We start from the raw sequence: 25485 nt of genomic DNA on the forward strand, positions 1-25485 counted from the left end.
TGTCCCCCAGAGAACTGTTTTAACTGGCGATCTGCCTCCTCACCATCTACCCCTAAATCCTAATGAGACTAAATAGTCTTTTGTTTTTATGTGTGTAGAAGCTATTCCAAAGCTTTTTAGATTCATTGACTAGTAAATTTCCAAAAGATATTTTTGAAGCCTTGCTTAAAGTTTTTTAATATTTTTATTTTCTCAGGTAAAAATAGTTTTTAAAAAGAGGTTGTCAAACAGATTTTTTTTTTCCAGAAATATTTACTGTAGCAGATATTCCTCTCTCCTTCTTTTTTGGCAAAACTTCAATTTCATGTGGGAGTTTATCCCTTTCCCATATGAGTTAAAGTTAAATCTTGACAAGTCAAAGCCTCTAAGTCAATATCCTTGACAGTGATTGGCTTAAGGGGAAGCATGAGATCCTTTTCTGGACACTATGTACATGGGAAGGTCTGTTAGGGGTTTATGCTGGTCTGTTTCCATTTGTCCCACTCCATCCAGAACTCATCTGTCTTTTTCTGTTTTTCTCTGTGCCCCAGGAGGTTGACCTCTAAGGATTGCACTGTGAGGTCTTCCTTGTCCTCTGGCGTTCCACTGGATTTGGCTAATGGAGGCATTGCTAGGAGGGCAGAGTATTCGTAATTCCACCTCAGACTCCCTTCCTCCTGGCTGCGATCCAGACAGTAGCCACATTCCTCTAAGGCACAGCTCCCGAGTCGGGCAAGCTCTCTTCCTCAGCTACAGCTCTCTTTATGAAGGGTGGAAACTTCCTTTCTCCTTTCTCCTTCAGGACCAGAAGCAGGGTGGACTCCCTGCTATAATCCTTGGCACTTCACCTTTTCTCCTTGGTTCTCTTAACTTTGCTTGCTTGCAGTCTTTAAACAGCCCCTCCATTAAATTCACTTCTATTAAATTCTCTTAACAGTGCGAGCTCTTCCCTGCTCAAAGCTTGACTGATATACGGGGGCTTTGAGGAATGGTTCTTGAAAAGACTCACAGAGGAGGAAGACACAGTCTCTCTTGTACTGGAGGTCATTGTGTCAGCAGGTGACCCTGGGACCTTGGAGGCAGCCATTTTGAACAATGAAGGGATCCAGGTGAGAAAGACCAACATGTTGTGGATAGCAGAGTCAAAAAATGGAAGGGGAGTGTGTCCTTGAGGCCACTGTGCCTTTGAATGAATCAATTTTGGAGGTGCCCTGAAAGGGGACAGTGTGCTCTATGATCTAGTACACATTCCTGATGCTTTATGTCACTTTGAGCAACAGTTTTGTGTTCTGTGAAGTTGAACAATTTCTCTCTCGTGCCCTTTTTGAGATGGGGTCTTGCTCTGCACCTAGGCTGGAGTGCAGTGGGGTGATCAAAGCTCACTGCAGCCTCAAACTCCTGGGCTCAAGTGATTTTCCTACCTCAGTCTCCCCAGTAGTTGGGACTACAGGCATGTACTGCCACACCCAGCTAATTAAAAAAAAGTTTTGTAAAGAGGGATCTCGCTATGTTGCCCAGGCTGGTCTCAAATTCATGGTCTCAAGCAGTCCTCCTGCTTCTGCCTCCCAAAATATTGGAATTGCAGGCGTGAGGAACGATGGCCATCAGAAAGTTTTCTTAAGTCTGATAAAGCAAACCCACAGGGTGCAATAACAAAACAATGGGATAGGTGTGGGGGAAATGTACTTAAATAGAGTGAACAGAGGTACATCTAAAGTGACTTGAACGATGAGAAGTTCAATGAGAGATGAGCAGGTGGGAAAACTATCACTACTACTTCAGAAAGAAAAGGGACATTTAAACTCCAAATATGCAGACAGAACATAAACTGAGAATAAATGGAAGGGCTGGAAAGTTAAATGGAATATTAAGGACATTACTTTTATTTTTTCTCAATGTTTGGTAAGCACTGGTGTGTGGGTGTGTATGTGTGTGTGTAGTGTCTTTTTCCATGGCTTATGGCTTAAAATAATTTTTTTGGTAGAAATTATACAAAGCACTCATTGCTGCATGCATATGTAACCGGGTGGCATTTAGCCCAGTTTAGGCAATGGGGTAAAGTCAGTGAAGGTTGGTGCCGGGATCCCGTGCCTGTAAGACTGAAGTGGTTTTCAGGGCCCCTGCTCCACTCCCACGTGCTTCACCAGTTCCTGGTCTTGTCTCTGCCTCACCCCATTCTGGGTTGCTCTGCTCTGGTCCTGGTCATGGGCCCTGGCCTCCCTCCTGCCCTGGCCCTCCAGGCTGGCTTGCCCTGTGCTCTCCAACATGCAGTCCTGGGCTGGGGTTCCCCTTCTCCTTCCTCCTTATGCTTCTACCTGGTATTGCACCTCTGTGATTCTCTAGAATAAATTCTCTATCCTTGAACGGCTATGGTGGTGATTTTGGTCTTGGTAAGCCCTTCTCCTTAAAAAAAATAACTTTTTTTTTTTTTTAAAAAACAATTTTCTCTAATATATTTTGGGATAATTTTAATTTTAAAAACCCCTGTATGGCATTCTTTTCTCATGGGCTGTAAATGCTGAGTGTGTTTTATGCTTGCCCCCTCTCTGTGCTCCTTGTCTTACTCTGGCCCCTTATTCTAGACCTTCCTTCAGCTTATGGCCCTCCTTTGCTTCTTCACCTCTATTTTTGAGACAGGGTCTTGCTCTATCACCTGAGCTGGAGTGCAGTGGTGCAATCATAGCTCACTGCAGCCTTGAACTCCTAGGCTCAGGTGATCCTCCCACCTCAGCCTCCTGACTAGCTTGAACCACAGACACGCACCACCATGACAGGCTAATTTTTAAATTTTTGCTAGAGATAAGGTTTCACTACATTGGCCAGGCTGGTCTCCAACTCTTGGCCTCAAATGATCCTTCCACCTCAGCTTCCCAAAGTGCTGAGATGACAGGTGTGAGCCAATGCACCTGGCCCACTCACCTCTTTGAATCACTGTCTTCTCAATTCTGAGTCCTTCTAAATTTTCCTCACCAACACTAGATTGAGAAGTGGGAAGAAGAAACAAGAAAATAGGAGAAAGAGAGGCCCAAAACGATTACTTTCTAATGCAAGCAGAAGAGAATCAAGGTGAAAGAAAAGATCTTTTGAGGCCTGGAGTTGAGTGAGCCCATGAGCCAAACCTTAGAAGGAAGGCGGGAAGCAGGGATTGTGATTTCTTCTTGGGTGAGCTATTTGCTTAAATGATGCTGGAATTGTAGGCCATAGATGCAAATTATAGAATCATTCCCTGACTTGCCCACTAGGTTGGGCAAGTTGGGGAAAATAATCAACTTATCCCTTGAAAATTAATTCTTTCCGTTGGACTATAGCGAAAGGGCCTAAGAAGATACTGAATAAATGCTTTCTGCTGATGTGGGTGCAGCCAGGAGCCATTGCACTGATGTCTCGAGGCCTTTCCAGCTGTAGAGTTCAAGAGTTCTTAATTAGGAACACATGTTCTGAGAGTCCACACAGTCACCTCTTGTCACCGTAAAGGAAGACGTTAAAGGGTATGGCTCTATAATGAAGAATGGCCTGGTGCAGTGGTTCATGCCTGTAATCCCAGCACTTTGAGAGACTGAGGCGGGAGGATCACTTGAGTCCAGGAATTCGAGACCAGCCTGTGCAACAAAATGAGACCCGTCTTTACAAAAAATAAAACAATTAGCCAGATATGATGGTGCATGCCTGTAGTCCCAGCTACATGGGAGGCTGAGGCAGGAGGATGGTTTGAGCCCAGGAGGTTGAGGCTGCAGTGAGCTGTGTTTGTGCCGCTGCACTCTAACCTGGGCAGCAGAGCAAGACCTCTCAAAAACATAAAAATAAGAAAAATAAAAGGAACAAACTTGCTCCTTGTGATGTATGGGGCAAGATGTTTTGACCCTTTCCTTTTTTCTTGGCTTTGAGACCTTAGAGGATTCACTTAGCCTCTCTGGGCTACCAGTGTTGTAATCTGTAACACTGAGATGATTAATTCTGTTCTGCTCACCTCTCAGGGTCGGAAAGGATCAAATGATACAGATGACAGCATGTTGTGGCACATAGCCTTTCACACTAGTGCAAGGTATCACTGAGGTTTTACTGTGATGTGTGACCCAGTTGCACAGTCACCAGGCACTGTGAGTGCTACTGGCTAGCTCCCTGCTGCAGAGGAAGGCCAGAGCAAGCTGCAGTCCTACCCCTGGGTAGCTTCACTCGGCTGGAAAAAAAAAATCACTTACCCAAGGTTGTGTGCCTAGACTGTGCTGAGAAGCCGGGGGAAACCGACAGACATCTCAACCAGGGCATTTACAAACCAATGCCCGGGAGTACCATCAGACTTACCAAAGGACCCTCAGGTTAATATATTTGATAACATAGCCACCTGGCAGTTCAAAAATGAAGTCACAGTTGTTTAAGAAAATTATAAATAAATGTGTTTTTGATTCAAGTTCATCTTCTTGGCCCCTTCTCCTAAGCATTTCTGCAATCTGCCCACTTCTCTCCATCACCACCACACCTTTATTCCAGGCCTGCCTCACCTCCCATGTCCATCAACTCTCAGCCTCCCACCTGGTCTCTTTTGTTCCAATCTCTTTCCCCCAGCAACCTACTGTGCATGCCCACCCCTCATCTTCTCTGCCTTTAATCGGATCCTGTCACTTCCCTGCTTAGCATCTTCCAGTATTTCCCCATTCCTCCTCCTTCTCTACGGAACTCAGACTTCCAGCCTCCCTAAGGCTGGACTAGGTTGGTCCTGTATGCTCAGTGGGCATGGTCACCCACCTTCTCTCCTTGATCTCACTTGGTGGCCTCACATCACACTTCTTTGAAAAAGAACTCTCTCAGAGTCTCACTAAATCTTCTCATCAAAACTGCTGACTTGAAGCTTGGAAAAGAAGGTGGAAGAGGATATGGAAAGAATTATCACATACCCCCACTAGATATCAACCATGTGTCTTTTTTTTTTTCTCTTTGAGATGGAGTCTTGCTCTGTCACCTGGGCTGGAGCACAGTGGCACGATCTCGGCTCAACCTCCACCTGTCAGGTTCAAGTGATTCTCAATTCTTGTGCCTCAGCCTCCCGAGTAGCTGGGACTACAGATGCCCGCCACCACATCCATCTAATTTTTCTATTTTTAGTAGGGACAGGGTTTCGGTGTTTTGGCCAGGCTGGTCTCGAACTCCTGATCTCAAGTGATCCACCTGCTTCGGCCTCCTAAAGTGCTGGGATTACAGGCGTGAGCCACTGCACCTGGCCCATCTCCTACTAAATCTATAATCATCTCCCTCCACTGTTTCCCCTTTCTTCCCTCCAGGTATAATTGTCATGCATCCCTTCCCTGTCCAAGGCCAATTCCTACGCTCATGCCTTGCACACAGTCCTTGCACCATCTCAGGGACTTCCTTTTTTTATTATCTCCTCTATCTCTAACCTCATCAAGCTTCCCGTTTCTCCTGGATTATTCCCATCAGCATGCAAACATTCTGAATGTTTTTCCTTGATCCTTTAGAGGATGTCCAGCTATCATTCCGTTTGTCTGCTTTTTATGCCTAAAATTCATGGAAGAGTCAGCTGGGCATGCCATCTCACCACCTCACTTCTTCTCCATGCCAGTCGGGCTCCCCCTTCTGCTGCTTGATGGTGACTCCTGCTCCAGGTGAGCAGTGACCTCCTCCTTCTCACACTCAGGGCTCAGCTTTCTTTCTTTTTTTTTTTTCTTTCTTTCTTTCTTTCTTTCTTTCTTTCTTTCTTTCTTTCTTTCTTTCTTTCTTTCTCTCTCTCTCTCTCTCTCTTTCTTTCTTTCTTTCTCTTTCTTTCTTCTTTCTCTTTCTTTCTGTCTTTCTCTCTCTCTTTCTTTTTCTCTCTCTTTCTTTTCTCTCTCCTTCCTTCCCCTTCCTTCCTTCCTTCGTTCCTTCTTCCTTCCTTCCTTCCTTCCTTCCTTCCTTCCTTCCTTCTTTCTTTCCTTCTTTCTTTCTTTCTTTCTTTTTTTTTTCTTTTTTTGTTTTTTTTGAGACAGAGTCTCGCTCTGTCGCCCAGGCTGGAGTGCAGTGGCGCAATCTCGGCTCACTGCAAGCTCTGCTTCCCGGGTTCACGCCATTCTCCTGCCTCAGCCTCTCCGAGTAGCTGGGACTACAGGCGCCCGCCACCACGCCCGGCTAATTTTTTTGTATTTTTATAGAGACGGGGTTTCACCGTGGTCTCGCTCTCCTGACCTCGTGATCCACCCGCCTCAGCCTCCCAAAGTGCTGGGATTACAAGCGTGAGCCACTGCGCCCGGCTCTTTTTTCTTTCTTTCTTTCTTGACAAAGTTTCACTCTGTTGCCCAGGCTGGAGTGCAGTGGCATGATGTTGGCTCACTGCAAGCTGCACCTTCTGGGTTCAAGTGATCTTCCTGCCTCAGCCTCCCAAGTAGCTGGGATTACAGGCATGTACAAGCACACCTGCTAATTTTTGTATTTTTAGTAAAGTTGAGGTTTCACCATTTTGGCCAGGCTAGTCTCGAACTCCTGACCCCAAGTCATCTGCCTGTCTTGGCCTCCCAAAGTGCTGGGATTACAGGCATGAGCCACTGTGCCTGGCCTCAGCTTTCTGCCTTCATCTTGCTCCTTGCTCAAGGGCAGTCACCACCTCCCCTGGATTTCTTTGTCTTTCCCAGTTCCCTCGCTAGCTCCTCCTCCCCTCCTAACACAGCTATATGACTGTTCCTGAGCCCTCCACTGCTCTTGCCACACTCTTTGTGGGTGGTCCCAACTTGACCCATGGCTTTAAATAGCATTTATTTGCTGGTGATTCCTGAATTTATAGCCTCAGCTTAGACCACTGTTCCTCTGAACTCCAGACTTGTGTATACAACTGCCCACTCTCCACTCCCATGTAGCAATTTCACAAGCATCCCAAAGTTAATATGTCCCAGAATGAACTCTTGATTCCTGCCACTTCAATCTGTTTCTCTCCTATCTTCCCTGTCTCAATAAATCACACCTTCATCCACCTGTGGCTCCATTCAAAACCTGGATGGCCATTCAGAATCCTGGATGGCCTAGGTGTCTTTTCCCTATACTTACCTTCATAGCCAATTTGTCAGAAATTCCGGACTATTCTACCTCTAAAACACATCTTGAATCTGTCCACCTATTACCTCTTCTCTCACTATAGTCCAAGCCACTGCCAGTTTTTTCTTCTCCTTCTTCTTTTTTTTTGGGGGGGTGGGGGGCATGGTTTTGCTCTGTTGTCCAGGCTGGAGTGCAGTGGCACAATCATAGCTCACCGTAGCCTCCACCTCCTGGGCTCAAGCAATCCTCCCACCTCAGCCTCCCAGGCAGCTAGGACTATAGGCCAGTTAACTACTATGCTCAGTTAATCTTTAATTTTTTTTTTTTTTGTAGAGACAAGGTCTTGCTATGTTGCCCAGGCTGGTCTCAAGCTACTGTCTTTAAGTGATCTTCTTGCCTTGGCCACCCAAATGCTGAGATTACAGGTATCAGCCACCGTGCCCAGCTCACCGTAAGCTTCTTAAGTGGTTTACCTGATTTCACTTGTGGAAGGCTTCAATTTCTTCCTATGCAGCATCCAGGGAAAGTGTGATGCCTGTATAAATCTTTCAATGGCTCCCCATTGCCCAGCTCATATGGCCCTACTTGGTTTGGCCCCTGCCTTTCTATAAGCCCTCCTTCTCTCACCATGTCTCTGCCCCTCCTCTTTCCACAACCCGCGGCTGGCCCTCCTCATATCTGTCTGTTTCACTGATTAATGCTCAGTCTCTGGTAAATGCCCCAGTGCAGAGACTGTGCAAATTAATATTTGTTTTGATTGTTGAATTTATTGCCACGTGTTAGATCCTAGAGTAACTAAGATGAACTAAAGAAAGCTTCCATCAAATAGAAGCTGTCAGTCAAGTAAGTGACACAATGTGTACACTTTTTCACATTTCACCCCTCGTGGGGTGAACACGAGGGGAAGCCAAGTAAAGGCTTCTCAGGGAAGGAACACTTGAATTGAGTTGATGAACCTCCCCGTAAATCTAAACCATCGCATAAAAACAATAACTTCAGGAAATAGAATGGAAAAATATGCTAAATTATTAATACTAGCATCCCTGGCTTTTAGCTTGGTGGAAGTTTTTTTTTCTTCCCTATTTAGATATTTCCAAATCTTCCAGCATGAATTATAAAAATAGTTAGCTTTTTTATGATAAAAAAGTTAAAAAAAAAACCTGGAGGAAATAGTTCCTACACACACACACACACACACACACACACACGATAAAATAAAAACAAATGAAAACAAACAAAAATCCCTGTTGAGCAATGCAAACACACATCACACTTTGATATTAATAAAACGAGACACACTGGGGTGTCTCGTGCATTTTCTCATGTGTTTCTGAAGTCAGCTACAGGTACTGGAAATGAAGCTTCTTCTCAAAATAAATTTTCCGAAAACAACAAAAAAATTTGAAGAAAAAAGTGAGAAAAAGGATGAGAAATGTTGAAATCTTTTTACTGAGTTTATGAGTTGAGTGGGTAGCAGGGAAAGGATGGGTTGGGAGGGAACGGGGAGGAAAGGAAATAGGAGTTTTTGGTGATGTTCCACTCATAAAAGTCAGTGGATATTTTTACAGGTACCAGCTAGTCCTTCCTGAAAATCCTCTAATGGCGACAGGCTGTGAAGCAGCAATAGGAAGATAAATGCTTTTCTGAAGAGTAATTTTAGTGTCGTGTGGAAAATGTGAAGGGGAAAAAAAATAAAGATCGAATGGAAAATCCATCCACGGGCCAACCCACACCACAGAAGCGTTGGGGACCTTGCGTGTCCTAATTAGCCCCTACACCCGGAGCAGCAGCCCCAGCAGAGGCCTCTCTCTGGGCAAATGCCCTCGTCCTTTGTGGGGGGCAGTCTGTGTAAAAAGCATTCATTTACTTCACATGCCTTGAATGTGGCTATCATTTTGAGGGTGCAGAAGAATTGGAAAGTATAAAAAGCTAAGACCACCAAGCGGTGACCTTTTCCCCTTATTCTACAATGCAAGTCTATTTTTCCATTATTGGTATTTAGATGTTTCTGAATGGAGCCTTCCTAATGCAGGCAGTGTTGCAGGGAAGCTGCTTGCAAACTCGAACCTCTCTCCAACTCAGCTTTTTTTTCTACCCTAGTCAACCCTTTCGCAATCACGGTGAAGTTCACGCAGATCTCACCAAGACTCATATCTCTTCCTTTTGTTTTCTCTCCGTGCTGAGATGATCCTCATATAGTGCTCTTCAGAAGTTCAGAATTTTCCCATGCTCCTGTGGCAAGCTTTAGAGTTTCCAGTGCAGGAGCACCACCCAGCTGGCAGAAGCTAAAAACAAGATGGCGTCGTCATGAAATAAACCCCAGAGTATGTGGGAGATTCATACCTTTCTTCCCCTCTTCTTTACTCATACAGCTTCTCTTCCAAGTCAGAGAATTTGAGATGATAGAAAATTCTGAGGATTTCCTGAGAGATTTGTACTGAGACATCTTTAAATATCTAAGAGAAACATGCGCAACTGTAATTTCCTTCCTAGGACCACCTCACTAGATGATACCGTTCTGTTTTAACAAGGGTAGCCAAAGGCTGAAAATAAGAGTCACACCCCATGTTCAGAGCATTGCCATTTTATGTTTTGAGGTACAATTAACCCTTGAACAGCTTGAAGGTTAGGGCGGTATGCATACTCCTCCATACTCCAAATTCTGTGTATAACTTTTGCCTTCCCCAAAACTTAACGACTCATAGCCTACTATTGACGGGAAACCTTATCCATAAGATAAACCGTTGATTAACATATATTTTATGTGTTCTACGTATTTTGTACTGTATTCTTACAATAAAGTAAGCTAGAGAAAAGGAAATGTTATTAAGCAAATTATAAGGAAGAGAAAATGTATTTGTTATTCATTAAGTGGGAGTGGATCGTCATAAAGGTCTTCATTCTAGTTTTCTCTGTGTCGAGTAGGCTGGGGAGGAGGAGAGAGAGGAGAGGTTGGTTTTGTTGTCTCCGGTGTGGCAGGGGTGGAAGAAAATCCACATATAAGTGGAAACTTGCAGTTCAAGGGTCAACCGTATATATTTTTTTCCAGTCAAAGGGACTTTCTAGTCCCGCACAGGCAGTCACTGAGTTCTAATGGTTGACTTTTAAAAACTACAGGATCTACAGGAATAATTTCACATTTAGTTGAAAACAAGAGACAATCCCAAAGGACTTAGCATAAAGGAGATGGTTCCTGGTCCAGTCTTAAGCCACCTGCTGTAATATGTCCAAAGTCCCTTTTTGGTCCAATAGTCCAGGCAATAACTTGGAATGTTTACTTCTCTTGTCTTTAATCCTTAGCCTAAGGGTTTGTCTGTTTCTGAGTTTCAATTGTTGTCTTTTGAGGAGTTTCATTCAGGTCTGGCTAGATGTAGAATTAAGTTGGAACCTGATTTGAAGGAGTTTATTCCTTTGGCTATAATTGAAAACGGTAGCTGGGACCAAGGGGGTGCTGACAAGATTGCTATTTTGGCCTCTTGTGACCAAGAACCTGACTTGATGAAGCAGTGATGTGGGATTATTGCGTTTGAAATGATGAACTCACATAAGCTTTGGTACAGAAGTCGTCAAGAGCCTCAGGAGCACCAGGATCCAGCCTCACCCAGCTGACTTAGGGAGAGCAATGGTTCCAGTTTGCTGGGGACTATTCTGGGTTTAAAAGGGAAAGTCTCAAGCTCTGAGAAACCCCTTAGTTCTGGGCAAACAGGAGAGTTGGTCACCTGGAATTTAAGTCTGAGTGAATCCAAACCAAAAAACAACTAGGGAAACACTGATGATATCAGGTTTGAGTTTTCCTCCTGTGTGGGATGAACCCTGTTCTCAATCATTTTTCTAACTGGGGTGGAGAAGAATGAGATAAAGGGAGGACAGGTGGAATATATATATATATATATACATATATATATATATATATATACACACATATATATAGTTTTCAAGACAGTGTCTCACTCTGTTGCCCAGTCTGGAGTGTGGTGGTGAGATCATGGCTCACTGCAACCTCCACCTCCTGAGCTCAAGTGATCCTCCTGCCTCAGCCTCCAGGGTATCTGGGGCTACAGGTATATGCCACCATGCTTGGCTAATTTTTTGTATTTTTTGTATTTTTGGTAGAGACCAGGTTTTGCCATGTTGCCCACACTGGTCTGGAACTCCTGGAGTCAGTGATCCGCCCGCTTTGGTCTCCCAAAGTGTTGGGATTATAGATGTGAACCTCCGTGCCAGGCTTACATACATACATATATGTGTGTGTGTGTGTGTATATGTGTGCGTATATGTGTATGTGTGTGTGTGTATGTGTATGTGTGTGTGTATATGTGTATATGTGTGCGTATATGTATATGTGTGTTTGTGTGTGTGTGTGTGTATACTTGCAATGAGACTGTGTTTTCAAGGCAGTTTGTCTTCAGTAGTGGCCAAGGTTAGAGAATGGACCAACCTGTGATACCAACAGAGGTTGAGCCTAAGCTAAGGAAAGCAATTTGGGATGAAGAATGAGTCTTTCCTTCCTTCCGTCTTTCCTTTCTTCCTTCCTCCTTCTTTTTTGTTTTTTAATTTATGTATGCTGTGTAGACAGCAAGGCTGAAACTATCAGAATGTGGGAGAATCTCCTTCTCCAGAGGCAGCCACCCTCTGTGCTCCAGTATTTGACATGAGTGTTCATCATGGGTCTATCGCTCCAGAAGACCAAAGCTGATTCGGGGGCTGTGGTCAGCCTTTGTGATGGAACTTGGCCTTTTGGCCACTTCATTGTGTTTGTGAATCTATCCTGGATAGTGACCAACTCTCATGGTTTGTCCAGAGCTAAGGGGTCTTCAAAGGCTTGAGACTTGCAGGTTTGGGCTGTAATATTAATATTATTTGTACCTCTTTCTCATCTACAGGGGTTAAATTGAATCCAAATAGTGTGCTGTTTACCTCTATTTCTCTCCATCTTTACTCAATCAAAAGTGAGAGCATTATTCACTAAACTGTGAGATATATATATATATATATATATATTTTTTTTTTTTTGAAACTGTCTGGCTCTGTTGCCCAAGCTGGAGCGTAATGGTGTGATCTCGGCTCACTGCAACCTTCACCTCTCAGGTTCAAGTGATTCTCATGCCTCAGTCTCCCAAGCAGCTGGGACTACAGGCATGTGCCACCAAGCTCAGCTAATTTTTGTATTTTTAGGGAGAGATGGGGTTTTGCCATGTTGCCCAGACTGGTCTCAAACTCCTGGCCTCAAGTGATCTGTTCACCTCAGCCTCCCAAAGTGCTGAAATTACAGGTGTGAGCCACTGTGCCTAGCCCCACTGTGAATAATATAAAACCCAGATATGCCAGGGTTTCTAAAAAGGGACATTTCCTGTGGGCAAAAATGGCAGGACTTGTAGTCCTGCTCATTGAGTCTTTGACACCATTGTGTTCAGGCTAAACACTTAAACTTGAGTTCAACAAATGGAAAGGGACAATTGCAAGGATATAATTCTAAAGAGGAACATGATGTTAAATAATCTGGCTTATAAAATCATATCACTACATTTTCCAATTACTGTCTGTTCTTGGTCATCTTCCCACATGGCTTTACCCCTGTGTTCACAGGACAGTGGCATATTTGATCCTACCTCCTGGGAGGGCCAGCAAGAGAAGCAAAAGACAGAGGCCCATAAAGACAGAGGCCCATAAAAACAGAGGTATTCCTTCTCATTCCTTTTTTTCTTTTTTGAGACAGGATCTCACTCTGTTGCCCAGACCAGAGTACAGTGGTGCAGTCACTGCTTACTGCAGCCTCAAACACCCAGGCTCAAGCAATCCTCCCACCTTGATCTCTCAAAATAGTTGGGACCACAGGCATGCATCATGATGCCTGGCTTATTTTTAAATTTGTTGTAGAGATGGAGTCTCACTATATTGCCCAGGCTGGTCTTGAACTCCTGACATCAACTGATCCTCCCACCTGGGCCTCCCAAACTGTTGGGATTACAGGCGTGAGCCACCACATCATACCCCCTTTCATTCCTATCTCGGGACATCTTCAGGGTTCCATTTTGCTTCTAAGATCCTTCCTCCTCTCTGATGCTGGGATGTCCACTCCCTGCAGGGAGGGGCTAACTCCCACCCTGAACTTCGACCACTCTTACTCCAAGTCCTCAGTAGGGCCAGCATCAGACTCTAGCAGACGAAGCCCGATGGCCACACAAAAGGCAGACACCCCCATCAGAGGACGGGGCATTGTGTTGTCATATGACACTTTCCTATTTTCCAGAGTATGGCATGCAGATTTTTAAAATAGAAATCAGGGAATGGAGAAATTATATAGCTGTGCGTATGTGACTGTATCTTACCTGGACATCAGTTTGCCCTTTGCTTATGGTAAAATGATATAGACGATATCGTCTTGAGGGGTCATGGAGATTTTCAGACTCTTTGAGCAGACCTTTGAGATCTTCCTTTGTGAAACCATTTCTTAGTGGATTAGTATCCTTGTAAATTATGAAAACATGGCACCTAACGATGAACGATGACCTCAACACAAATAAAATGACGAGAGCCAGGCTGCTGTGGACCTCAGAGGTTCTAGGGAGGTCTGTTCTCATGACCGCATGCATTTGAGTTGACCTAAAGATAAGAAAAATACGCTCCAAAATATTAGGCTGCGGTTGCTTCACTGATCAAAAGGAGGCGGGAGTTGTTTTGAAGGTTTCGTCTGGTTTCTACCAGGGTGGCATTGCAGGTCCACTCAGACCAGTTGTTTTGTATCCTCAGTCAACATATCCAGAAACTGAAAGGGCCTAATGCCTGAAAAGAGAACAACAAAGCCCTCCAAGCTGGAGTAAATCTGACAACAAAACAGATTGCAGCAATAATAAGAAAAAAAATTCATTAAGCCAGACATGTTTGAAATATAGGGACTCCCTGTGGAACCGCAATGAAGACAGATCATACACAAAAGCATTCAGTGTCTCCATTGTAAAATCAAAGCTCCAGTTTATGGGGTGACTTTGAACATAGTTGAAGTAATAGGTTCATTATTCTGCCTAATCCCCACTTTTCACTGTGAAACAATGTTAAATGTTAGGATTTTTTGGAGGTATGAATTAACAAATACTGAGTTTCCGTGAAATTTTTAGGGACATGTTTTATTTTCCCCATTAAAAATTTCAGCTGTTTCTTTAATGTGGTTAATCTCCAATGTTTTCCCAAAGAAGCAACTGATGATTAGACAGTGAAGTCAAACAGTTAATTTTAAGAATATGTGTTATGACCCAGAATTGGTGTGTAAGGTTAGCTACAGATATAAAATCTGAAAGTGGGAACTGCCATGGAATCTGGCAGGAAGAAGGTAGCACTTGGGCTAAAAGGGGTCCAAAAATGAGTGTCATTGAAATTTTCACTACATCTTAAAATAATGTGATTTTTGAAAGATTAAAAATTTAATGAAAACCTTAGTTTACACAAAAATTTGACAATTAAGTAATATTTGTAACAGTTTGGTGGGAGTAGGGCAGGAAAAAACTTTGCCAAATTGGACTTTCCTTTAAAAGAATCTTTAGAATTAAAATGTTACCACTAATGATGACATAATATATTGGCAGAAGGAAGATATGTTAGAATGATGTTAAAACAAGCAAGTTCAGCGTATTTCTTGGCCGTCTTATGATCATGGACATGGGTTTATTAAAAAATCGTTCTTGTAATGATTATGGGGAAAATTGTAACCTCGAATATCAGACAGTCTAAATTTAAACATTTCTTTTTATAGGTTTCTGTGATAAATTGTTAATATAGTGCTCCTTAAATAATTGGTTATTAAATATGGCCCTGGGTTGTACAATAAGAATAAATGTAGTATCACTTTAAATAATCTTTGAAAGACTATTATCCCAGATATTTAGTTTTACCAACACAGGACCCTATAAAGACTTGCAGGGCAGATATATTTCTTTTTTTGCAGATTTAAGAAATGTAAGCTTTTGGCTTGCCTAAACCTGAGAACCGCTGGAGTGAGTAGCCAGCTCCTCATTCCTCTGGATCAGTGCCTACTGTGTTTTGGTGATTGAAGAAGACGCTTTTGCTTCTGGGTTGCTCTTGAATGAGACCTAAAGCTTTAAAAATATTCTTGGACAGGGCCGGGCATGGTGGCTCATGCCTGTAATCCTAGCACTTTGGGAGGCCAAGGTGGGTGGATCACAAGGTCAGGGGATTGAGACCATCCTGGCTAACATGGTGAAACCCTGTCTCTACAAAAAATAAAAAAAATAAGCCGGGTGTGGTGGCGGGCGCCTGTAGTCCCAGCTACTCGGGAGACTGAGGCAGGGGAATGGCGTGAACCTGGCAGACGGAGCTTGCAGTGAGCCAAGATTGTGCCACTGCATTCCGGCCTGGGCGAAAGAGCAAGACTCTGTCTCAAAAAAAAAAAAAAAAAAAAGAAAAGAAAAAAAAAATTATTGGCCTAGTTTCAGGTTAAAAAAATAATGCATCCTCACTCCTTGCCATTCTGTAGTGAATGAATGCACTATAAATCTTCACTTAACTTTATTTTTTTTTTAATTACAACTTTTTTTAGAGACAGACAAGGTCTTGCTCTGTTGCCCAGGCTGGAGTACAGTGGTGCAATCATAGCTCACTGCAGCCTCCACCTCCTGGGCTTAAGTGATCATTGACCTTGGCCTCCCGAGTAGCTGGGACTATAGGTGTGCGTCACCATGCCTGGCTAATTTTTGTTTTTCTTTGTAGATTCAGGACCTTGCTATGTTGCCCAGGCTGGTCTTGAGTTTTTGATCTCAAGCAATTCTCCTGCCATGGCCTCCCAAAGCTCTGAGATTACAGGAGTGAGCCACCATGCCTGGCCCTAATTCTTCATTTTAATATATAAAATCTAGGTGCCCTTTTATGTCCTATCTGTGGAATTGCCTGTTTTTTTTCATCTGTATTATATTTCCATCTGAGGGGAGTCCTAAGTTGCTACTATGATCAATGAATAATTTATCACTCACCATCATTTATTGAGCATATGCTGAAAACAAGTTGGCAAAGAACCGAGAATGAACTGCAGATATTTAAAGTACTTTTAGAATAATGGAAATTCTTGTAAAAGGGCTTTTGGGGAACTGTCTTTCATTATTAGACAGAAGAGGTTTTGTCTAGTAGGCAAAGTATGGAGTTTGGGAGAAAGGTAAGGTGAGGATGTTACTTTGGGAGTCCCCAGCGTGGAACCAGTCATCTAGGGTGTGAAAATGGATGGAAAAGAAAAGCTGAGGTCTGAGAACTGTAGTCTAGCAATGCCAGAGTGTAGAGCAAGACTCACTTTCTGGCTGCACAGAAGTTTAAAATCATATAGCTTTGGAAGCCAAACTTAGGAAGTATTCAGGAAAGGGAGATTGTTCAACAGTGCCAAGCACAGTGGATGCAACAAATAAGACAACATTGGCCATTCATTTTGTCAATGGGGAGGTCATTTTGATCTTGACAAGGGCGGTTTCTGTGGATTAGTGAAGATGAAAGTCTAAATGGAGTATATATTTTTTAATTTTAATTTTTTGAGGCAAGGTCTCACTCTGTCACCCAGACTGGAGTGCAGTGGCACGAATGCAGCCCACTGTAACCTCCACCTCCTGGGCTCAAGTGATCCTGTCTCCTGGGCCTACCAAAGTGCTGGGATTGTAGGCGTGAGCCACTGCGCCCTGCCTAAATGGAGTATTTTCATGAGAGGACAAGAAAGGAGAAAAGAAAGATGGTCAACACAGATAATTCTTTAGAGAAGTTTTATTACAAAAGGGAACAGAATATGGGAGGTGCCTTGAGGGACATGGAGTTAAGAGATTTTTTTTTAAAGATGGTAAAAAGTTGCAGCCTGTTTTTCTGGTTTTGCTTTGTTTTTTTTAGAGACAGGGTCTCACTTTCTCACCCAGGCTAGAGTGCAGCGGTGGGACCGTAGCTCACTGAAGCCTTGAATGCCTTCGCTTAACCAATCCTCCCACCTTAGCTCCCTGAATAGCTGGGACTACGGGTGCACACCACCATGCCCAGCTAATCTTTTCTATTTTTTTTTTTTTTTAGACAGGATCTCACTACATTGCCCAGGCTGAGCTTGAACTCCTGGGCTCAAGCAATCCATCTGCCACGACTCTCAAAGTGCTGGGATTACAGGTGTGAGCTACTGCGTGGCCAAGGTTTTTGATATTATTGTGGCTAACGTCATCAACTCCTCAATATTCACTCCACTACAATGGATTGGCCTAAGCCAGTCATGGTGACTGTGCAACTCATGCCAACGATGGGTTTTGGAATACACGAGTGACCTCACTTTAGTTGATGGATATGAAAAGACTTCTAATGCAAAGGTGGAGAGCTGGCTTGAGGGAGACTTCAGGGAAAAGTTCTAAATTCCTATACAAACCATTGAAGAAGAGATGATTCCTCCTCTTCTTTCTCTAGATTCTTTTAATTGTGAGGCCTGGTGCTGATTCAGCCGTCTTATCTCCAGTCTGTGATCGAGGCTAATACACATGGAGATCCAAGAGGAAAGAAGTGCAAAGAAGTGGACCCGGAGCCTGACATATCACGCCTAAGGCAAATCTTCTCTTAAGGCTTTTTGTGATGTGAGCTAACAAATTTCTTTACTTTACAGCCACTTTTAGTTGTGATTTCCTGTTACTCGCACCTGAAAACATCCTACTGATACTGATAAGTCCTGAAACATTGCTCTTCAGAAAGCTGTGTACATACACACCTTGAAAAGATGTCACAATGTGTTGCAATACATCCTTAAAATAAATAATAAATACTTATGTTTCAATAAATCTAAATGCCATTCGGTATAATGAGTGTGTTTGTCAGTAAGACTTTTTGTCAAAATTAGTCTGATCAACATTCGAGGCGTTGTGTATATCAGGGGCCCAGTAAGTATTTGCTGGCTACACGTGACCAATGCTGTGGGGAGGGTGCCGGGGGGAGGTTTACTCTGTGGCCTCGGGCCTCAGGGTGGAGGCAGGTTGTGTGAAGGCACTAATGTTGAAGGCAGTGTCACTCTTGATGGATCACATATTGAAACTAGTTTTTGAATATCTCTTGAATCTTTTCTTTCCATTCCCAGAGAGTCTGCCTTTGTTTACCCCCTTATAATATCTTCACTGGATTCTTGCCAAGACATTCTAACTGTGCTGTCCTGAGACTTCCCACTCCTCTGCTACAAGACAGTCTTATTCCTCAGCACTCTCTCCTTGTAGGTTAAGTCCCTTCCAAGATCCTTCCAAGTTCCTTCCTTACAACCATAAGCAATATGGTGCTCTCATTCTTCTGGTTTCCTGGATATTCCTGATATCTCTGCATCTTTGGATTGCATGGCCTTTGACCTTTGAGCTGGATACAGAAGACATGCACTACAATTTGATGGAGGAATGAATAGGGCAACCCAGTAGTATATGCATGGTTGTCTGAAAAAAAAAATTTGGTATGAACTGCTTCAGGACAGAAATGGAAAGCTGGAGGCCTGGGAAGTGAATTATGCCTGCAGGCAAGTTTTCTAAAAAAATGTTTTTTTTTGTTTTTTGTTTTTTTCACTCTGTTGCCCAGGCTGGAGTGCAGTGGTGCAGTCTCAGCTCACTGCAACCTCCACCTCCTGGGTTCAAGTGATTCTCCTGCCTCAGCCTCCCGAGTAGCTGGGATTACAGGCGCCCGCCACCACGCCAGGCTAATTTTTGTATTTTTAGTAGATATGAGGCTTCACCATGTTGGCCAGGCTGGTCTCGAACTCCTGACCTCAAGAGATCCGCCTGTGTTGGCCTCCCAGAGTGTTAGGATTACAGGCATGAGCCACTGCGCCCGGCCTAAAAAATGTTTTGAACACGTTGCCGGCATTAAGAAATTGGGAGATTTTATATTAAATCATCTGGATTTCCGGCTTCTTTTGACGTCATTGGGCTCATTCCCAAAGAGCAGTAGCCAGTTGGGGCCCAATAGGGTCCCTCCTTCTGGGGGTTCTCAGTTTGACTCATTCCTTAGCCAGTCTTTCTGTTACCTGCGTGGTGCACTCAACCTTAGCTTTGGGATTGTTCCAGAACTTCCAGTTCTCTGCTCTTACGTGTTCATGGTCCAGGCCTCTGTGGACTGTGTCAGAGGCCATCACTGCCCTAGTTTGGGGATCAAAACTCCATTATACATTTGTCCTTTGGTGCCCAGATGCCTCCTTGTTTCCTGCAACAAGCCAAAATTTGGAAACCTGGTTTCTGATTAGAGCTCAGCTTGCTTTTGAAGTCTCTCACTTTTCTGAATTCTTCTCACTTTTCAGAGTGTCAGAGTCCTTATTTGTAAAATACATTATCTGGACAGATGAGTTGTGAGGTCGTGGACTGTATGTGGTTATTGTGAATTTATTCTGAAACGTGTCTGTGTGTTATGTGTCACTTAGTTGAAGGGTACAGGGCCAGTGGGGAGGGTACTCTATCTAGCAGGACCCTTGCCTGACATGGGGGATAATGGCCTATTTCCCTCCTGTCAAACCTGAAGCCTAGGGAATTTCTGAAATACTGAAACCCACTCCTTTGGCTTATGGCTCCATGTAAGCTGTAAAACACACACTCAACACATGATACTTTTCATTACAATGAAAGGACTCTCAAGTACAAGTGACAGAGTATGCTGATCTACAGTTGGGGGCATAACACTGTGCTTGACTGTCTTCAGAAGAGTTTTGCCCAGTTGTGGCTTTAACTTGACATCCAGACAACAAAGCTCCCTGATCACATTTAATAGAAAATTTAATGACCCCTTATTGAGTATTTCTGCTGCCCCCATAGATTAACCTTTAACAAATGAAGTTTTCGTTGCCACACAGCCTCAAGAATGTTCTCTCTGTGATGAATGTGTCTAAATTTGTGTGGATATGAGGACTCTGGAGGCTCGGAAAGTCCCATTGTGTGTGGAAAAGTTCCCAGGGAGCAGCTCTAGTGGAATTGATGTCACCAAGACACTAGGAATGACTTCCAGGGCCCACAGCCTCCTAATCACACTCATCCACACTAAATTACAACATATAGGAGAAACCCATTTCTCCAGGTATTTAAATACTAGACACACATAAGCAGCCAAATAATTGCCCCCAGATTTTTCAATACGTGGTCATCTATTTAAAAATGGAATGATGGGCCGGGTGTGCTAGCTCACACCTGTAATCTCAGCACTTTGGGAGGCTGAGGCGGGAAGATCACTTGAGCCTAGGAGTTTGAGACTAGCCTGGGTAACATAGCAAGACCCCATCTCTACTAAAGATTAAAAAAAAAATAGCTAGGCATGGTGGTGTGTGCCTGTAGTCCCTGCTACATGGGAGGCTGTTGCGGGAGGATAGCCTGAGCCCAGGACTTTGAGGCTGCAGTGAGCTATGATTGTGCCACTGCACTCTAGCCTGAGTGATGGAGTGAGCCCCTGTCTCGAAAAATAAAATAAAAATCGAACAATGGGTTACTGTGGGTCACAGCAGCACAGCAGTTGTTGGGAGTTGTTCATGATAATGTGATGGGACAGTTGGTGTTGTCATGGAGACTAACCCACATTATATGGACAAGAAAGAGTCAAAAAATGTCCATATTTTATTTTGTGAATACCTTATAAGCATTACAAAATAATGCTTATTTACCATTTAGCAGGAGATACTCTAGATGTACAAGCTTGAAGAGAATTTGAAAGAAAGAACTGATAACACTGCAGGATCTTTCCCAAGAGCTGTTGCATCACTGTTTCCTGGGGTTTAACTGGATGATATCACAACAAATCCTTCTACATGATTTTGTTACACTGCTCCCTGTAGGTCAGAGAAATTTTGATTTACAATCATTTTTATTTATGATTATGAATGATGACTTTGAAGATATTTTAAGGCAATGAATGTGTAATGGAAATTTCTATTCCTTTCAGGTTATGCTGTATAAGTACACAGCTTGAATTATGTTTAGTCTCTATTATTTAAGGTTTAATTAATGTTGTGATTTCTTTTTTCATTTTCAGGTAAACCTAGAATTGTATGATTGGAACTCAATGATGGTAAGTACTTATTACACACCACAGTGTATTTGCATGATATATGATATATTTTTATTAAGTGAAAAAGTTTTCTAGTATATATATATATATATATATACACACACACACATACACACACGTGTACTTAACACTTACTTATTCTAATGAAACTTTACGTTCCTTATTATATACTATACCTTATGTGCTCAAAGTGCCTTTTTGCACCCTTGGATCTGTTTGAAATCAAGATTTCTGGCTTGTAGATGTATTTTTAATTGGGAACAGATGAGCCCCTGGCCACCTGAGTGAATTATTTGGGACTGTGGTGTGTGCCACTCTGGCACTCTGCACCCTATGTGTTTCTTCTGCTTCCCTAGGGAGGTGATTGGTGAGTCTTAGGGAGGGGCCCGGACAAAGGTCCTGTGGCCTGAGGAGGACAGGTTATAGTTTAAGCTAACACCTTGTACATGCTAGGAAGTCACCAAGGAAGGAAGTGGCCTTGTCCCCCGGGGGAGTTTGCACTTGTGTGCCTGTGGCTTGTCACATATCCACGGTGACTGGAGAGACTGGCTAGGTCCTGGAGCAGTCTCACCTTTTAAATTTTAAGTTAATTATTACTTTTTGAAAGGAAGTTTCCCTGTGTTGTGCAGGCTGGCCTTGACCTCCTGGGATCAAATGATCCCCTAGTCTCAAGTGATCCTCAGGCTGAGATGACAGTAGCTGGGACGACAGGAATGGGCCACTGTATTAATCCTTTCTCATACTGCTGTGAAGAAATACCTGAGAATGGGTAATATACAGAAAAAAAAGAGGTTTAATGGGCTCACAGCTCCACATGGCTGGGGAGGCCTCATAATCATGGGGGAAGGTGAAAGAGGAGTAAAGTCATGTCTTACATGGCAGCAGGCAGGAGAGGGGGTGCAGGGGAACTCCCCTTTATAAAACCATCAGATCTCATGAGACTTGTTCACTATCACAAGAACAGTATGAGAAAAACCCATCTCCATTATTCAATTACCTCCCATCAGGTCCCTCCCATGACATGTGGGGATTATGAGAACTATAATTTAAGATGAGATTTGGGTAGGGACACAGCCAAACCATATCAGCCACTGTGCCCGGCCAAGCCTACAGCACCCAGTATTTCCAGGTGGTCTGCCATCCAAATACTAACCAGGCCCAAACCTGCTTAGCTTCTGAGTTTGGATGAGATCAGTTGCATTATCTTCAAGACGTAGTATTTGCACCATCAATTCTAACTTCTACACAATGTGCAGGGACATTGAATAGATCTTGTCCAAATCCCAATTTTTCTCTGTCAAGCATTGCGTCATCCCATAGTAGGAATGAGATAGAGAACATAATGCCATGGTTCAACCACCCTAGAGTGACAGAAAAATGAGATGGGTGGAGATAAATACTATTACAAAAGCTCTCCTGTTTCCTAAGCACTCAGCATTCTATAGCAGATGGAAATAAAATGGGCATCTATTCTGGACACCAGTGTTACCTTGTCCAGGACTTTGTGACTGTCATCGAGGCATGACTACATCCCTGTGTCCAGTTAACAACCAAAATAAGAGCAATGGCTCCTTCCGATCTCCACTTCCCCTACTTGGAGGATGTGTGTGCGTGGGGAAAGATTGCCTGCTGAACCTCCACATACCTTTGGACCCCAACATCCCCCTCAACTTTGCACTTGCTATTTCAGGTCAGTTAAGCTGATGTTAATGTTCCTTCTCATCTATTCCCCTCCATTTTTGACGTTAAAACAAAAACAAAAAGAAAAACAAAAACTTTCATTCATGGCCAGATGCCATGAATGAAGAGGGCTGGTTAACAGTGAATATGTGGCACAGTGGCTTATGCCTGTAATCCCAGCACTTTGGGAGGCTGAAGCAGGAGGATCACCTGAGGTCAGGGATTCGAGACCAGCCTGACCAACATGGCAAAACCCTGTCTCTACTAAAAATGCAAAAATTAGCCAGGCGTGATGGCAGGCACCTGTAGTCCCAGCTACTGGGGAGGCTGAGGCAGGAGAATCACTTGAACCTGGGAGATGGAGGTTGCAGTGAGCCAAGATCGTGCCATTGTACTCCAGCCTGGGCAACAGAGTGAGACTCTGTCAAAACAAAACGAAATGAAACAAAACAAAACAAAACCCAGTGAATATGCATGAGGGAGAAGCTTTACTATCTTGTGAATAAAAGGAAATGTGTTCTGAAGGCATCAAGTAATTTATCTTTGAATCTCTGGGACATTGTCACAGGACTGTGGGGCGTTTAAGCCCAGACAGAATTGTCTGAGATTATTAAACGAAGGAGTCCTGCATTCATGGTGACTCAAACTGTTAGCACTTCCTTTCTTTTGGGATCCAGCCTGTTGTGGCCTCTTTAGTATCAGCAGTGGCTGTGCAGAACATTGCCAAGCCCTTAGCAACCTATTCAGCAGCTCTGTGGGGATGGCTGGGGAGCCCCAGGTTTGCAAATGCAACTGCGAGTCAGCCTGCAAAGTCGGCACCACGGTGCCCTCTCCCTGCTCGGCTCCTTCCAAGAAATTCCCAGCTACCCTGCTGTTTATTAAACAGCTCAGTAAAGAAAGCACAGGGGGAAAAACAGCCATCCTATATGAGCAGAAGGCATTCACAAGTTGCCAGAGTGATTGTGTCCGAGTGTTCGGCCTGGAGGTGGCTGAAAGAGGAATAATGAAACAGAACGGGCGGTCCGAGCGGACATGAAACAGCGATTATACAGTGGGTATTTCTTTGTAGTTAGGCACTCTCTTTGCCAGCGTGAAACTCAACTTGAACTTACTCAACAGTTTAAAGTCAGGGATTCCAGAGACTTAGCTTTGGAAAACACGTGAAGAAATGTTCGGGGGCAATGCTGACATTTACAAGGCTGATGCGAAAGATCGCATGTGTGAATGGAAATGCTTTATCATTATGGATTTATCCTCTAATGATGCATGCTTGTAAAGCAGTATCCTGAAGCAATAGAGATATTAAAATACTTTAAAAATTATCAATAATTTTATACACACACATATCCAAAAGCAGCTGCATTTTTACAGATTAGCTATTTAACTGGTCAAGGGCAGTTAGGCTTAATTAATGTGAACTTACCCACTAAAGTTAATAAATTCCCCCATGGGAGCTATGAATCGAGAGGGTGAAAGGAAGTTGTCTATTTAATAGCTAATTAAATCACTAGTGTTTTCCTACAGTATCATTTTCTGGGTTTTGCAAGCTGACAAGGAAGCATCACTTTGATTTTTTTTTTTTAATCAAGAAGATTTAAGACAATTTTTGCTCTGTAAAGTAACAAAAAAATAATTCATATAGACTTCATGGAAGATTTGTTTGTTTGTTTTTAAAAAAACCTTGACTATTATAAGTATTTCCCTAGTTGCCTGTAATCTAAAAAGTCAAGACATTTGCTATTGGATTAACAATGCTTTGACTGACTCACATACTGATTTTGAGTTATTATTTCAGCTAAGATGAAAGAAAGTTTCACAAAGAAGGCAGTGAAAACCCAGGATCCCTGGCCCCCAGGGTGGTTTTGTGGTAATAAGTTAAGAGGTTAGGGAGCTTTAATCAGTGACTTTGGCATCTTTACTCAATATATGAAAGAATTATGAAGGTTCCTTAGGTACTGAACTTCCTCCCAAGGAGGGAGCTTATAACTCAAAAACTTAAGGATTTAAGTGCATTGATTAAAATTCAGTTGTGAGAGAAGGGAGAATTCTTGTTTGAGAATTCCCTGCATAATCATTTGACAATCACTATAAGACTTTCTTATAACACTTTACTAAGGTAAATTTAAATACAGTAAAGTGAAAAAAATCTGAGGCAAAAAATGTGATGACTTTTATACATATGCTTACAACCACTGACTACTGCACACTTCCGTGTTCCTCAGCTGAGTGCGATTCTAGTCTTTAAGAGAAGGTTTTTGTTCTGCTTTTTTTTTTTTTTTTTTTTTAACAGCCTGGCACTTAAAGTGAGCCAAATATTTCACCAGGTGTAGTCAGCTGTAGAACTAGTGATTTTGTCCAATGCCATAAGAAAAATAGGCTGTGATTAAACTCATTAAGTAATAATGGTTTACTGGGGCTGGGCATGGTGGCTCACGCCTGTAATCCCAGCACTTTGGGAGGCTGAGGCAGGTAGATCACCTGAGGTCAGGAGTTTGAGACCAGCCTGACCAACATGGTGAAACCCTATCTCTACTAAAAATGCCAAATTAGCCGGGCGTGGTGTATTACAGGGCATGCCTGTAATCCCAGCTACTCAGGAGGCTGAGGCAGGAGAATTGCTGGAACCCAGGAGTTGGAGGTTGCAGTGAGCCAAGATCATGCCATTGCATGCCAGCCTGGGCAACAAGAGCAAAACTCCATCTCAAAAAAAAAAAGAAGAAGAAGTAATAATGGTTTATTGGACTTGATTTTGGTACCTCCTTGAAAGATTTTGAAGAGCAATTTTGAGCA

The sequence above is a fragment of the Symphalangus syndactylus genome, chromosome 4 (genome assembly GCF_028878055.3).
Source record: "Symphalangus syndactylus isolate Jambi chromosome 4, NHGRI_mSymSyn1-v2.1_pri, whole genome shotgun sequence".
In the NCBI taxonomy this organism is placed as follows: domain Eukaryota; kingdom Metazoa; phylum Chordata; class Mammalia; order Primates; family Hylobatidae; genus Symphalangus; species Symphalangus syndactylus.